Raw genomic sequence first — 17,842 nt, forward strand, 5'->3', positions numbered from 1 at the left:
TGAAAAAGATCAAACCAATTCTCGCTGAGAATTTATGTTTTGGGTACTAGAAGGTATAAAAAAAATTAGAACACTTTCCGACTTCCGGAACACCCCCTTATGCCCTTATAAATAACCCCCTTAACGGTTAAAAATTCATTACTCCGTGTCTATGGAAAAGATCAAGCCAATTCTCGCTGAGAATTTTCGTTTTGGGGTCCTACAACTATTAAAAAAGTTTGAACCCTCTCGGACTTCCGGAACACCCCCTACAGCCCACCCTTAACTTTAAAAAATTCATTACTCCGTGCCTATGAAAAAGATCAAACCAATTCTCGCTGAGAATTTATGTTTTGGGTACTAGAAGGTATAAAAAAAATTAGAACATTTTCCGACTTCCGGAACACCCCCTTATGCCCTTATAAATACCCCCCTTAACGGTTAAAAATTCATTACTCCGTGTCTATGGAAAAGATCAAGCCAATTCTCGCTGAGAATTTTCGTTTTGGGGTCCTACAACTATTAAAAAAGTTTGAACCCTCTCGGACTTCCGGAACACCCCCTAAAGCCCACCCTTAACCTTAAAAAATTCATTACTCCGTGCCTATGAAAAAGATCAAACCAATTCTCGCTGAGAATTAATGTTTTAGGTACTAGAAGGTATAAAAAAAATTGGAACACTTTCCGACTTCCGGAACACCCCCTTATGCCCTTATAAATACCCCCCTTAACGGTTAAAAATTCATTACTCCGTGTCTATGGAAAAGATCAAGCTAATTCTCGCTGAGAATTTTTGTTTTGGGTACTAGAAGGTATAAAAAAAATTAGAACCCTCTCGGACTTCCGGAACACCCCCTAAAGCCCACCCTTAACCTTAAAAAATTCATTACTCCGTGCCTATGAAAAAGATCAAACCAATTCTCGCTGAGAATTTATGTTTTGGGTACTAGAAGGTATAAAAAAAATTAGAACACTTTCCGACTTCCGGAACACCCCCTTATGCCCTTATAAATAACCCCCTTAACGGTTAAAAATTCATTACTCCGTGTCTATGGAAAAGATCAAGCCAATTCTCGCTGAGAATTTTCGTTTTGGGGTCCTACAACTATTAAAAAAGTTTGAACCCTCTCGGACTTCCGGAACACCCCCTACAGCCCACCCTTAACTTTAAAAAATTCATTACTCCGTGCCTATGAAAAAGATCAAACCAATTCTCGCTGAGAATTTATGTTTTGGGTACTAGAAGGTATAAAAAAAATTAGAACATTTTCCGACTTCCGGAACACCCCCTTATGCCCTTATAAATACCCCCCTTAACGGTTAAAAATTCATTACTCCGTGTCTATGAAAAAGATCAAACCAATTCTCGCTGAGAATTTTCGTTTTGGGGTCCTACAACTATTAAAAAAGTTTGAACCCTCTCGGACTTCCGGAACACCCCCTAAAGCCCACCCTTAACCTTAAAAAATTCATTACTCCGTGCCTATGAAAAAGATCAAACCAATTCTCGCTGAGAATTTATGTTTTAGGTACTAGAAGGTATAAAAAAAATTGGAACACTTTCCGACTTCCGGAACACCCCCTTATGCCCTTATAAATACCCCCCTTAACGGTTAAAAATTCATTACTCCGTGTCTATGGAAAAGATCAAGCTAATTCTCGCTGAGAATTTTTGTTTTGGGTACTAGAAGGTATAAAAAAAATTAGAACCCTCTCGGACTTCCGGAACACCCCTAAAGCCCACCCTTAACCTTAAAAATTCATTACTCCGTGCCTATGAAAAGATCAAACCAATTCTCGCTGAGAATTTATGTTTTGGGTACTAGAAGGTATAAAAAATTAGAACACTTTCCGACTTCCGGAACACCCCCTTATGCCCTTATAAATACCCCCCTTAACGGTTAAAAATTCATTACTCCGTGTCTATGGAAAAGATCAAGCCAATTCTCGCTGAGAATTTTCGTTTTGGGGTCCTACAACTATTAAAAAAGTTTGAACCCTCTCGGACTTCCGGAACACCCCCTACAGCCCACCCTTAACTTTAAAAAATTCATTACTCCGTGCCTATGAAAAAGATCAAACCAATTCTCGCTGAGAATTTATGTTTTGGGTACTAGAAGGTATACAAAAAATTAGAACATTTTCCGACTTCCGGAACACCCCTTATGCCCTTATAAATACCCCCCTTAACGGTTAAAAATTCATTACTCCGTGTCTATGGAAAAGATCAAGCCAATTCTCGCTGAGAATTTTCGTTTTGGGGTCCTACAACTATTAAAAAAGTTTGAACCCTCTCGGACTTCCGGAACACCCCCTAAAGCCCACCCTTAACCTTAAAAAATTCATTACTCCGTGTCTATGAAAAAGATCAAACCAATTCTCGCTGAGAATTTTCGTTTTGGGGTCCTACAACTATTAAAAAAGTTTGAACCCTCTCGGACTTCCGGAACACCCCCTACAGCCCACCCTTAACTTTAAAAAATTCATTACTCCGTGCCTATGAAAAAGATCAAACCAATTCTCGCTGAGAATTTATGTTTTGGGTACTAGAAGGTATACAAAAAATTAGAACATTTTCCGACTTCCGGAACACCCCCTTATGCCCTTATAAATACCCCCCTTAACGGTTAAAAATTCATTACTCCGTGTCTATGGAAAAGATCAAGCCAATTCTCGCTGAGAATTTATGTTTTGGGGTCCTACAACTATTAAAACAGTTTGAACCCTCTCGGACTTCCGGAAGACCCCCTAAAGCCCACCCTTAACCTTAAAAAATTCATTACTCCGTGCCTATGAAAAAGATCAAACCAATTCTCGCTGAGAATTAATGTTTTAGGTACTAGAAGGTATAAAAAAAATTGGAACACTTTCCGACTTCCGGAACACCCCCTTATGCCCTTATCCAATGGCAATGACCACTCCTTATATTTGTTAAAAATTCTAAATGTTCGCTTGCGACGAGTCTCACGCTGATTTTTGTTGTGTGATTTGTATATCTTTTTTATAACAAGGAAAAATTGACAGGAAAGTTACAAAGATCAATTGGAGGTTTATGAGAAATTTCTTTATTAAAAAAAATATACATCTATACAATAAGTATAAAACTGCTAAATTTAACGAATGCAATAACTTGTTATGGTATTGTCGTATTTTTATTTATCATTTTTTCATTGGTGTTTCAGTTAGTTGAATCGAATTACAATTTCAAGTCTAAAAATCTTTATTTATCTATTTTCATTTTCTACATCTACCCTATACGATATTAGCCGGTATAAGTATTTGAATATTATAAAAATTATTAGTTCTTTTTTTATACTTTTTTTATTCAATCTATATATTTACACTATATTTTTCGATAATAATTTTAGAGAACTGCAATACTATTTGTGTCATTTCATCAAATAATTTTGTCTTGGCGCGATTTTTCCAGATCATGTATAACAATTCGTGAAATTGTTTTTTATAATAAGAAACGAATTTCCTGAAAATTAGATCACTCATTATGCGGTGGCTACAATCTTATAATTTTTGGAAATTTAAAAAAAAAAGCTTAAACTTTCAGGGAATTCATTTCTTATTATAAAGAACACCTTTCACAAATTTTTGAACAAGATCCGCTAAGGTCGCGCCTTAAAGATAAACTTATGAAGTTGAATGACTTATATTGATGTGTTTTTTTCTCAAATTCTTATACCGTTGCCCAGAACACGCCACGCGGAGGCTATCGTATTTTCTAATGATGACGAAATATCATGCCAGAGGGAAAATTTCGACAACTTTGTGGTGAATCTACTTTTTATACATTTATAAATAAAAATTTTATAATCGTCTATTGTTGTAAATTGTATTTTTATTAAGATTGACAATTATTATTTAAAAAAGCTCCATTCTTCTTGATATTTCGCCATTCTAAATTAGAATGTGTTCCGCCTCCCCCCTCCCTGTCCCCATCATCTTTCTTGAGTCAGAGTTTAACTATCTTCTTCTAATATTCATTCCTGATCTCGAACGTTCCACAAGCTCAAATTTTAACTTGGATTCGAATCTTATGCTGAACTTGAACACTTATTCCTAAGTTTGAAGTATTATTCCTGAGTTCGAATCCTTATACCTAAGCTCGGAAGCAACGTGAGCTTAAATGTTAAACTGAGCTCGAAATTTTATTCCTGAGCTCGAATGCTTATACTGTAGCGCGGAAGCAGTATGAGCTCGAATCTCAACATGAGCTCAAATCTTATCCTTGAGCTTGAATCCTTTTATCTAAGCTCGGAAGGAACAAGAGCTTGAATGTCAAAATAAGCTCGAATATCACCATGAGCTCGAAATCCTATTCCTGAGCTCGCATCTTTATAACAAAGCTAATAAGTACTTGAGCTCTAAATCCAATTTCTGAGCTTGGATTCTGTTACCTACATTTGCAAACACCATGAGTTTGAATGATGAACGAAGCTGGAATTTCCGAATGGGATCGATTCCTAGCGAAAATTTTGATTCCTTTTCTAGCTAGTGTTTCTCTTCTTTATTTCCTTTTTTACTTTCCAAGTATTTTTTGCAAAGTTGACACGTTTTTTTGTTTGTCATTTGCTCTTCGTGTATCACCTTTACACATATCGGTTCATGGAACCATCGCTTGCATGCATTACATGTAAGTTTCTGTTCTTTCTGTGAACACTTTTTCTTACCGCAATATAAGCAGCAATCTCTCATGTCTTCTGATGTACGGAGTATTGCACGAGCCATTTCCCGACGTAGCTTTGCCGGTACCAAATTTTCGTCCATGGATATACCTCGCCCAATACATTCAATATAGTAAGCGACGTATATTCCACAATTTGACTGATCATTGGTGGCTTGATGTGGGCGTACTCTACTAGGCTTTATTGTCCATTTTTTATTTTTTAATTTCTTATACAAACTTGATTCGGTTACGCACGACTTAATAAATGTCGTAAATGCTTCAACCACACGGGTTTCGCTATCAGTTTGCTTTTCATATGGGTCCAATATTTCCAGTGCACTACATTCAACATCAATGACTAATAAAAGCCAATGAAACTGAAACAAATACGGCATCAATATAATGTCGCAAAGAGGCTCTTTAATCTGAGCTATTGATGATGCAGATGATAATCTTTTAGGTTTGTCTTCTCCTACATCTACTGAGATGGTTTTTGAACTTACATCTGTTGGAAAGTAGCTGTTATTCAACCAAGTATCTATGTGACTTGCTGTATATATATCGATAATCCAACCACTAAGCCACCCTGTCGGATATAACAATGTATGTAACGTTGATCTATTCAGCTCGTGCACCTTCACCAAAATACATTTTTCATTACCGCAGTTGTATCGGCCTATTTTTGTGGGAGTAGATATCCACCTTTGATAATATTCAGGATCTTCAACTAAACCATTGTTAAATGTATTTACTGTCATTAATAATTCAAAATTATTATTGACACTTTCTAGAGAAACTGGTGCCTGAGTTACTTTTGTCATTTCCGGGTTCCTTTTACATTTTTCTGGAGAAGATTTTAATACCGTTGGACCATTCTCAAGCTCTTCAGATTTCTTCATCCGTTTAGGCTTATGTAAATCTTGAACGGAATCAATTTCGAGACTGTTGTCCATCTTTGCACCACTTTCAGGCTCATGAGAGATTTTTATCCGCTTGGGACTATGCGACTTTTCATCAGAACTAAGATTGTTATCATCATTGATCTTTTTACTATCTGCTGACTCTGTCACATGTCTTTTGATTTTGATGAAATCTCTCCCTGACGAACGTGTGACTTTTCGGGCTTTGATTTCTTGATTTTTGATCGATTTGCCTGTTGGATCCCATAATTCTGTCACAAGTGGATTTGATGCAGACTCTGAATAACACGGCTTTTCAGTAACTGTTACGCTGCCATCAGCTAATTGATGTTGTATTTTATTTTTATTGACTAGAAACTCGTTTCTTTTCATAACTTGGCGACACATGTTTGCAACGCTGCTATTTTTTTAATTATTCATGTCTTTGGTTTTGTATTCAATAACAAAGGTTTTTTCAATATCATTTTCTACTAAAACCACATTTGAACTTATAACCTTTGACAGAATTTTAGTTACAATACATAAAAAAGGTACCAGCGAAATCATAATGTAGTTCATGAATTCCGGTGAATATAAATCATTGGTAACTTCCTCAACTTCTGTTTCTTTCTTCATTATTCGTTCTTTGGTACATTGGACGTTCCATGCGAATTCATTATAATACGGCGAATCTGTGAACTTTGGCGTTGGTGCAGCTGCATTTTTTAAGACCTCCATATAAATCGATTCTTCATTTCTTTTCGCTTGTAACGAATTACTCGCACGTTCAATAATACTCTCAATCGATTTCTGATGTTTGGTCTTATGGTCCATTCGTAATACCTCTATATGTGAATTAGCAGTATCTTTCACTTTTGTGAGTAGAATGTTGCTGATTGTAATTAATGCACTCTCAACTACCTTCAATGATTCTGCTAATGTTATTATAGCTATAAATTCCAAATATAATTTTGCATGTTCAGTCAAACTTTTAAACTGCATTTTGATGTCGTGTGCGACACGTTGTATGACGCTTTCAGTGCAACAAACAACAAGTATCTTTTTGTTCAACATAACTTGTTCGTTTTTTGCAAATTCATAAGTCATTAATAAATACTTATTTGGTTTCTGATCGTTCCACTCTGTAAGTACGCCTTCAATTTGGCTCCAATCAAAATCAGTGACAACCACGTCAAAAATTGGCCAGTTAAAATTTTTCACTGTTGCGAAATTTTGGTATTCTTTCAAAAAGATACAAAACGAGTTTTTATCAATCTCTGAAGTGATCATCTCGCAAATCGGAATTGTTGTTTTCTGTGCCTCGTACACTAATGCATAATAAAAGATGTAATTTTCTTTTATGAATTGTGGCGCTGCACAATAAGCCTGTGTTACACACAAGTGTAATACATTACAACTGCTAGTAATGTCTACTACGTCTAATTGTTTTTTTGTATAAATACAAACCCTTAGAGGAAAAGCTATTAATTGCATTGGACTATCAGCATCTTCTTTATTTTTCAATACCCACAACTGTAACAAATCATTAGCATCAATGGATTGTAGTGGTTTAATGTCTGACAATGTATCGTCGGAATGAACTCGATGAAAAGTATTGATACTCCGAACTGTTTGAGTATGTCCTTCTCTATATTGTTCCAGGTCCGTTTTTTTCACATGATTGTAATAAACTTTCCTCGCAGATTTGGATCTCAATTCTTCTTTCGCTTCTTCTCGAGCCTGGTAACGTAATTGTGAGAACTTTGTTTCTCCTGGATTAACCGGACAAGGTGATATTTTTTCAAAGCTACTACAATTTATCTCGAACATTTTTCCATTACTGGTGAGATATTCATTAATATCTAATTTCCATTCAGCATCATGTTTCATTTTCTCGGCGGTGCAGCGTAAATAAGCAACTCTATTGGATCGATTTTCTCGAATTTTACCAAAGACCATGACGGGACAGCGTATATTTAAATTGAATTTTAGTTGCTGTATTGCAGTTCGAAATAATTTATCATCGAATTCGTTGTTTTTCATTAATTTACTGCCTTCAACATTAATGGAGCCTACACTAAAACACCAGTTCTTGCGGTTACTAGTTTTGGATTTTCTGTCATTCTTTTTGGAATTTTCCAACTGCGATGGCTCTGATGGTTGGTTTAGCAAATCATCTGTTTCTTCCTCAGATTCACTGTCTACACTCGGGCTTTTACACGCCATTGAATTGCCTCCGTTATTTTCTGGCTCTACATCTTTATTATCTTCAGATACATTTCCATCCAAGGTTTCATGAACTTTTGATTCTTCTTCGTCTGTTTGGGCATGTTCTGAACCAACTAAATCTGGAATTTTAGGTGTGGTTTCGGGACAATGAGAAATGCAGTCTGAATTTTCGATGTCATCAGAAATTTCTTTGTTATTTTCGATACTGGACGAAGTTTTTATATGATCAGTTCTACATTGTTTCGACGAATCTGTTTCACAACATTTTTCGTTAGTGGGTGAAATTTCAACCGTTCTTTTTCTTACTTCCTTAATTTCTTCCATTGCTTCAAAATGCCCATCATCTCGCTTGCCGGAGAAAGCTATATAAATAAATGGATCATTGGGCACATCGCTTCCTACCAAGGGTATGATATCACTCTCATCCAGTTTTTTATTGTTATCTAATATAACCAACTTGACGTTTGTTTGAAATTTTTTTGCGAAATTTCCGATTTCAAAATCTGTCCCTAAACAACCTTCAGATCCCATTTTTGTCGCATAATCTTGGACATTTATGTACTTTACTATTGTACTGGAACTTTCCAATATATCTTTAACATCAGACCAGTTATCGACGGCATATTGCACAATTTCGTTTCGAAAGAATCGATCCTGATTTGCATTGCCTGTTTTAAGATACGCGAGCGAATAAAATAAACAATTACCATGCCCATCATTATTAATTCTCATAAATCGTTTTCCATCGCATTCGATGATCTTATTTTCGCTCGAACTTCCTTGGTCGGGCTTAGTAACTTCCGAGAAATCTTTTGGACTGTTTTCAATTTGTTTTGTCTCCAAGCTAGCATCAACTGAAGTGATAATTTTTGCGGGATCTTTAGGAGCTTTATCAATTTGACATGTCCCCAAATTTGCTTTAACTGAAGTGATAATTTTTGCAGAATTTTGAGGAGCTTTATCAATTTGACATTTCCTCAAATTTGCTTCAACTGAAGTGATAATTTTTGCGGAATCTTTAGGAGCTTTATCAATTTGACGTTTCCCCAAACTTGCTTTAACTGAAGTGACAATTTTTGCGGAATTTTGAGGAGCTTTATCAATTTGACGTTTCCCCAAACTTGTTTGGTTGGAATTGATAATTTTTGAGGATTGTTTTGGACGTTTTTTAATTATTAGGTTCGCATTGTTTGGTAATGTGCCAACTACTGAAACTTCATGATACCTTTGAAAAACCTTATCCCTAAAATTGACCATCGACCACAGACGTCGTACGTTGTTCCGTAATTTAATATCCCACTTTACTTTTAACTTTTTAGCAATCTGAAATCCGAATACATAATATTGAAACAAATTGTTATTGCACTGATGTTAATTTTATTCAACACTTGGAAAAAAGTAAAACACTGAAAAAAAAGTTTATCCCAATGTTATTGAAACTTTCAAATTATACCGATAATATAATAAAATGCAATAATAAAAAAAAATTAAAATGCCGCAATTATTTTTGAGCATATGACAAAAATTGTAATCTTCGATAAGCCAAATGCTCATATAAGAATAAATGCCATCATACTCTAATTGCGAATTCTCTCTGAAATGTTACTAAAAAATTTGTAAAATTATAAAAAAAACATCTGATACGACAGTAACCCGCGTTAAACTTTCGTCAGTTGGAAATAAATAGAAAATAAGCTCATGTGGCATCTGAAATGGAGGAAGATTTCGTGTAATTTTACAACTTGAAAAAATAAAAAAATATCATAGTCAATACGATTTCAATAGCAATATTTCAAAATTAATTGTAAGGTGGACATTTTTTGGCCTCAAAATATATGTACATATGCATATTACCGCTTGTTTCCTAATATTTAAGATGAATTTTACATAAATTCAATATGGCGAAGCACTAGAAAGTTATTTCCAAGAAAAGCAGTAAGACAGTAAAGTTTTCGTAAATCTAAATCGCTGAAATCTCTGAACTAATAGACAAATTCAGCTCATATTTAAACTTGATTTTCATAACCGTGTATAGAGTAAATGTCTAGGTTTATTGACATCCGTAAAAAATTGTTAACGCCATCGTGCTGATAAACCACGTTATATAGTCTATTTATGATAAGTGTATTCTTTGCAAAATTATGAGCATCTGACTGGTGAAATTCTTGAGTTTACAACGAAATCCTAAAACTTCAAACATCAATAAATGTGTCAATGATATACGGATAATCCATAAAAATACATCACGAGATGAACTAAAAATCAAGTACAATGTAGAAAAAATTTTTTTTTTTAATTTAGTAATATTATTATTTAATCAACTGCCAGGCGTGGATTCGAATCCCAAGCTGGTCTTAGAAACAAGCTTAATTGAGATTTGACCCTTGCCGCGTAGGTTAAGATTTTTACAAACCAAAAAGACCCCAACCTACCACTCCCAACAGTTAAAGTCGGTGATATGACTAATTAAAAAAAAAAAAAATTATGAGCGACCTTTCAAAATTTAAATTTTGAACTGAAACTTTCAGAAATTTATTTTTTTTTGGTCTATAAAATTATACCGTAACGATTTTTGATGGTTTTTTAAATTTAAAAAAAATTTGGAACGAGCTCTTAAAAATTTTTTTTCAGCTGTCCTTTGGAGAGAGCTCTTAAGGGGACCCGGTGGTCTAGCGGCCCAAAATTTCAGCTATTTTAAAAATTTTATTTCTATATGAAGGGAATGATTAATGCTTTCAAATTTTTTTTACACTTATTCTATTAATGATCAACTACACAAAAATAAAAATCAAAACAAAAAAAAATTTTTTTTTTAATTAGAAAAATGGCGCTGAAGTCCCCCTCTCAAGAAAATGGACCTGACTGAAAGTAAATTGATCTCTCCCTCTGATCTGAAATTAAAAAATATGACTGATTTTTAATTAGTATAAGTATATAGTCATCGTCGATACTACAATGAAAAAAAAAATATATTTGACAAAATGGCGCGTAGTTAAAAGTATTCTTTGAAAACGAATTTCAGATTTTTACTTTTAACTACGCGCCCTTTTGTTAAATATTTATTTTTTTTTCATTCTAGTATCGACGATAACTATACTTATACTAATTAAAAATCAGTCATACTTTTTAATTTCAGATCAGAGGGAGAGATCAATTTACTTTCACCAGTCAGGTCCATTTTTTTGAGAGGAGGACTTCAGCGCCATTTTTCTAATTAAAAAAAAAAATTTTTTTTGTTTTAATTTTCATTTTCATGTAGTTGATAAGTAATAGAATAAGAGTATAAATAAAATTTATAAAAAATAAAATTTTTAAAATTGCTTAAATTTTAAGCCGCTAGACCAACGGGTCTCCTTAAAACATCAAAAAGTAACATTTTTTCACTCGACTAAAAAAAAAAAATAATCGTCAGTTTTTTTGTATATATATATATATCCACAGATTCGGTAGAATCTGGCGCCAAGTTCCGTTCAAATCCGTTGTAAACGGAGCGCCAGACTACCGAGTGTGTTTATTGTAAGCAGAACGGTATTTCGAGGTTGCAAAATTTTATTTAATTCTACGGTACTTCTTGTTCCTAAATTTTATATTATAACAGTAATTCATACTTTATTTTACTGATATCAATTAATTGTATTCAATTATAGCAATTAATCTACTTGAAATTATTAAATTTTATCAGCACAAACTATAGCAAGCTCAAAAATTTTGATCCTGACTTTTTTTCGATGTAAAAAGTGACATGCCACAGACAAAGTAATTCGATAATGCATGGTAATTCTCCAATAGATGGGAAACTACAGTTAAAAAAATAAATTTCACAGCTTGCATCTAAACCAGCCACGGTTCCGCTGCAATTATTTTTACATAAACTGTAGCTTCAAAGGGATAGTTTGCTATAAAAAATGCAGCCAACTTGAGATTTAAGTTGGTACCAATTGCAAATTTTTATTATAATTACAAAAAATACTGAAATCCGAACAAAAACAGTTTCACTGTGAAAAAATCGCGCCAAGTCCACGTTCATAAGACTATTAAGAAAAGAAAAAATTTTTTTTTTCTTTACAAAAAGATATAAAATAGAAAAATTAAAAAATCCAAGTAACCGATATGATTGTATATGATTTTCGAAAATTAGAAAAAAATTTTGTTGTAAATTTAAAAATTAAGAAAAAAATTTTGGAACGTACTTGGTGTGCGTCATTGTGTATTTCACTTTTTTTAAAGTCCTAGTAAATAGATTTTACGAATTTCATTAAAAGTAAAATATTTTGCAACCACGCACACTAAATACGTTCCAAAATTTTTTTTTTAATTTTTAAATTTACAACAAAATTTTTTTTAATTTCCGAAAATCATATACAATCATATCGGTTACTTGGATTTTTTAATTTTTCTATTTTATATCTTTTTGTAACGAAAAAAAAAATTTTTTTTTTTCTTGATAGTCTTATGAACGTGGACTTGGCGCGATTTTTTTACAGTGAAACTGTTTTTGTTCGGATTTTCTATTACTCGCCCACTCATAATATTATTCTAAAGACATGACATTGAATTCAGCTGTCACTTCACAATTTTTTTTAATTTTTTTCAACAAATAAATTCGTTCGAAAATATCATTTTAAAAAAATTGCATTTTTTATTTTATCAAATTTCTACATATCAATTTTTTTTTCCATTATTTATTTATTTATTATAAAAATTCTTAAAATTATCAAATATTTTCTGAATTAATTTTCATTCTAAATATAAATTTCTGAACTACTTACAAAAACATTACAACCTTTACTTTTGAGATGAGATAAAAAAATTGAAATAAAAAATTGTTCTGATTATTCAAGAAATTTTACATAAAATTAATTGAATGAATATTTAGTACCTTTCTATTAGATAACTTCAAAAATTGTCGACGTAAAGACAGATTTATCTTTATGGCATTTGTTAAGTAAAAAAAAAATTTATCAAAAACTTTTTATTACGCTCTACATATGTCAAATCAATATCAGATTTTAAAATAAAAAATCTCACCTCATAAATAATCGATCCAGGAGACATTAAGATGAGATCTGCATCATTGAGGTGTTCAATACTAATTAGGTTGTCATGGCTTAGGTTCATATTTTTTGCCAAAACAACATCAACGAGAGCTTTAACGAATTTAGCAGAGTCTTTTGTCGATTTTGCCATTTTTTTAGCTGAACAATCATTAATAATTATATTAAAAATTTGATTTCTAACTTTCATATGTATGTCAGACTGTTGGAAAATTTACCTGAGATATAATTTTAGAAATCAATATCAAAAATACTTCCTGTAATGAATTTCAATGCAATTTTTCAAAAAACGTCTAAAAAACTAAATACTTAAATTAAAAACTAAATAATTAAATTAATTTTATACTATTATTTTTCTTTGTAACAAAATGTTAGCGTCTCTATTAGATAGATCACGTTATCAATTGTGAGGTTAGTCACTAATTGATCCCGCTATAAAATCCCGCTCAATTCCAAGATGGACAAGGAGTGATTCCCGTTTCTCTGTCTATCAACCAATCGTATTGATGGCGCGAAAACATCAATGTACGAAAAATTATTTTAATAATAGTAATTACTTTTTTAAAATTTTCAGTTAATCACTTGTTATTTTTTACAAATGAAAAAAGCTGAAATAAAAAAAAATTTTTTTGGTGAGATTTTTAAGAAAGGCTGAATTACTAATATTTGCAATAATAGAATTGTTTATAAAATGCTTTCCAATTATCAACTTGCAAAGCAAAATAGGTAAATTCATGCACAATAAATCGAAGTCAAAAATTTGCTACAACTTTTATTTTATTTATTAATATTCTTTTATAAAATGGTAAAAGAATAAACCAAAGATCGAGATTACAAATAATATTAATGACAATTTAACATATTTAAAAAAATAATAATAACTTTCAAGTAGAGCAGATAATTTGGGTAAAAAGTTTAAGTAGCAAAGCAACGGAAATTTTGAACAGAATAATAAAAGCGTGTGAAGAGTGCTGAATATCAACTCGAACATCTAGAATAAAAATAAAATCCTAGGCTACGGTATAACAAATTATTAGAAGTTAAACGTTAAATAAACATTAGTAGTTATTAGCAGGGCATTGTGGGCGAGAAACCTAAAAATCAGGATGTAGTCAAGGTACTAATAAAACACTGGGTAAGTGAATCTTCAATGAAAACTCGTTGAAAAAAGGGAATAAAGTAGAGTATGTAAGCCAATATGATCTAATATGAAGTGTAATAGGAATAAAGGTAGTATTAATAGTATTAATATTTAGAAATAGAAAAAAAAATATAAAAAAAACGTTCCAATAAAGCTAATGAATTTTTTAAAAAATATTAACTCAGTTATAAACCATCATTTAATGATGCCTATGAAATGTATGTGTATAATAACTCGCGTCTCGATATTCTCTAAAAGCCGCAGCTCTTGCTCTGCTGTTATTGCTCATTTTTTTTTTAATTTTGTTGCTGCCACAACCTAGAAATAAAATTATATCATTAATTAATTATAAAATTTAGTTTTGTTAAGTGTAAACGGTAAAAAGTTACTTACAGTTAGTATAACAACATGAGTGACGATTACTATCGTGGAATTCAACTTTAGATCCGTATTGTCGACAGCATCCACCTCTATTTTTGTTATAATTATCGCAACAATAACTTGACTCAGGCTCTGGAGTACGAGATCTCCGATTCCAATTTTCTCTGTATCGTTTACGAAGATCTTGTTGATATGGTGGACTTGGAGACCTCCGATTTCTATTTTCTCTTTGCCGATATTCTCTGTCTCCTTCGTATTGATTTTGTTGATATTCGCGTGAGTCAGATCTACGGCTTCGAGATCTTTGGATCCGAAAATTATTTTTGCCGCTAAATCTACGTTGTCTACGTTGTCTACATTGATGGTGGCCATACGATTCCGAGTTTCGGACTGGTGATTTGAGAAGTTCTTCTTCTCGCCGGTGTTTTTCAATTCTTTCGTGGTTTTTCCGCTTTTTTTTCGCTTCGTCTCGCTCCCATTTCTCTCTTAATCTTTTTTCCTCAGCTTCTTTTTCGGCCTTTAAAAAATCACGCACTTTCCACTCCGACTCTTTTAACATTCTTCGTTGGATTGCTCTAACTTTGTAGAGCTGCTTTTTTTCTTCATATTTTTCTAAAAGTTTTATTCGAAGGTCGGTTTCTAGCCCATCTTGTTCGCTTAACTCTTCTTTTGCCCCCTCAAGTAGTTCCTCCGATTGCTCCACTTCAATGACCTCTTCTGAGTCCTCATTTCTATTAGTTTCATGTATTTTGAGTAAACTTCCGACTGATTTTAGGGCTTTATTATTATTTTCCAGTTTCCTCTCGAGCTTACGGTGCATTTTTTGCAAATTACGCAATTTACGCTGGCTTTTTTTAATATCCTCTACGTTAGCTAAATATCTTTTAGACGTATTAATATTTGGATGAACATTTTTATCTGTAAAAATTAAAATTATTATTAAATTATAACTAAGTATAAAAATTTCAGTCATTTGATTGAATTCTTTTGCAATCAATACATGTCAAAATTTTTTATTGATTTATTCACCAGATTTGTTATTGATTTATTTGCAATTTCTCAAGCAATATAAGTGACAACTTTTATTAATAATTACTTGTTGATAATAAATTACTGGAAAAGTAATGAATCAATAAAATTATTTTTAAATCTAAAAAAACTAGATTATTTACCGGAATTGTCATCTGTAGGTCCTTTAACCTCTGCTGAAGTAGTCTTATCTGTAAAAATTCAAATCATTATTTAAACTATTGATAAAAATCTTAATTATTATTATGTTTTAGCCAAAAATCCGAATTTTATTCAAAGAATTGAATTAATTTGCAATCTATGAAACTTGAAATTTACCAGATTTATCTGGAATTACTCATGCACTATTAGTGATAACTTTTATTAATAATTACTTGATTTTTATAAATTACTGAAAATTAATAAATTAAAATAATAACTTTTAAATCTTAAAAATTATAATATTTACCAGACTTGTCATTTTTTAGATCTTTATGTGGTGCTGGAGTAATTTTACCTGTAAAAATTTAAATTATTATGTTTTAGCCAAAAATCCGAATTTTATTCAAAGAATTGAATTAATTTGCAATCTATGAAACTTGAAATTTACCAGATTTATCTGGAATTACTCATGCATTATTAGCGATAACTTTTATTAATAATTACTTGATTTTTATAAATTACTGAAAATTAATAAATTAAAATAATAATTTTTAAATCTTAAAAATTATAATATTTACCAGACTTGTCATTTTTTAGATCTTTATGTGGTGCTGGAGTAATTTTACCTGTAAAAATTTAAATTATTATGTTTTAGCCAAAAATCCGAATTTTATTCAAAGAATTGAATTAATTTGCAATCTATGAAACTTGAAATTTACCAGATTGTGATGATTTATCATCTTTCTCCTTGCAACCTGTAATAATTTTATTTATGTTAATCATTTTAAAATTAGTTAATTGATTTATTTCCTTATTTAATACGGATAGAACTGTGTTGAAAAAAATGGTCCAGCCGCCTAATTCATCACACTAAAGTAAATCATAAATTATAACTTGTTTGATACTAATTGTTAATTGGACCATAGAATAGTATTTCTTTCAAGTATTCCAAATCAATAAATAAACCAATAATATAATTACCCATTTTATTTTTTATAATATTATTTTCTGTCGATTCAGCAATTCAGATAAAACGTTTTTGTTATGCTGTTTGCACATGTACCAACATGAATTTTGTGGTTATATACTGCGTGTTGTTTTCAATACCCGCTCACTGTAGCATATAGTGCGGGCTTCGTTCTGCGCATGATCGGACAGACTGCACAATGGATCAACGTAGGCTACGGAGTATAGACTAGTGTGTCGGTCTGAACTTAAAGTATATTTCGTGTGTAAAAGTTATACTGTAGATTCCTTTCATGTATCTTACAGTTGGTCATGACGTAACGGCGCGAACTGAGTTTGATTAAAATACTAAACGAGAAAATATCATGTAAGTACATGTGTTGAAAAAGAAATCTTCGATGTAAACTTTATTTTGGTAAGAAGAATAAGTTAGCTGTATATTTGCATTAAAAAAAATTAAAAAAAAAATTTTTTTTTTCGTATCGATTCTTTGTTGCCGGAAAAACATTTTTATGCAAAAAAAATAATTTAATTTTAACTATTTTTGTAAGCAAAAATTCAAAAAAATGAAAATTATTCATATAAATTCAAAAAAATTTTTTTGAGCTTAGCTGATTTTTTTGCTTATAGCAATTAGAGCAGACAACAATAGCTATAATTAAAAAAAAAAAAAAAAAAAGAAAGTTGCCAACAAACCTCTTTTTATTTCCAGGCCGACTGGACTAATGCTCACTCCATGTATTTGTAAATCTATATTCACAAATATAGACATATAAAAACATAGAGTGAGCATGTACTGGTACGTGAGCAGCTACTGGGGCTCTTACCTTATACTCCGAAGAGAGACAGCGGTCTCTATCGGTAGCACATGTTACTTTGTGAGAGGCGTATACAACTTTTCCACAATATAGTGTATATACTACATTGATGCTACTTGCATGCATGTTTGTAATTGTGTACTTGTACAAAGCATTATTTGATTTACAAACCAATTAAATAGTATATATCAACAAATAAATTATATTCGATATAAAAATAAGTGCCAGAGTGAACATATAAAAATTATTTCACCCAAATTTCCAAGGAAAGCAGCATTGTGAAGGTTAACGGTATGTATTATTTGTTTGTTACTTAAATTATTTTGGTTGTAACCTCCTAGTGACGAAGAATGGCGTAAGAATATTCTTTTAAACGAGTAAAAAAATTTATAATCTAATAAATCTTATGAAATATAATTAAAATCAAATCCATAAGTAGAAAACGTATCTTACTACGATTTCCGTAAAAAAAAAAAAAAAAAAATATAAAAAATTCAGAAATTAATTCGTACAATCATAAATCCATG

General features: G+C 31.7%; 1 protein-coding gene and 1 long non-coding RNA gene across 3 annotated transcripts in view; one reads left to right on the top strand and one right to left on the bottom strand.

Moving 5' to 3' along the window:
* LOC123264467 (mannosyl-oligosaccharide alpha-1,2-mannosidase IA-like) overlaps positions 1-17,842 on the top strand; it is an 82,883-nt gene that overhangs the window by 46,147 nt on the left and 18,894 nt on the right. The window lies entirely within an intron of this gene.
* Positions 15,529-16,158, bottom strand: LOC123264540. Its single transcript, XR_006509367.1, has 3 exons — positions 16,110-16,158; positions 15,839-15,886; positions 15,529-15,581 (listed from the first exon to the last, which is right to left on the bottom strand). It is a non-coding gene; the product is annotated as an uncharacterized LOC123264540 (long non-coding RNA).

The sequence above is a fragment of the Cotesia glomerata genome, linkage group LG1, assembly GCF_020080835.1.
Source record: "Cotesia glomerata isolate CgM1 linkage group LG1, MPM_Cglom_v2.3, whole genome shotgun sequence".
In the NCBI taxonomy this organism is placed as follows: domain Eukaryota; kingdom Metazoa; phylum Arthropoda; class Insecta; order Hymenoptera; family Braconidae; genus Cotesia; species Cotesia glomerata.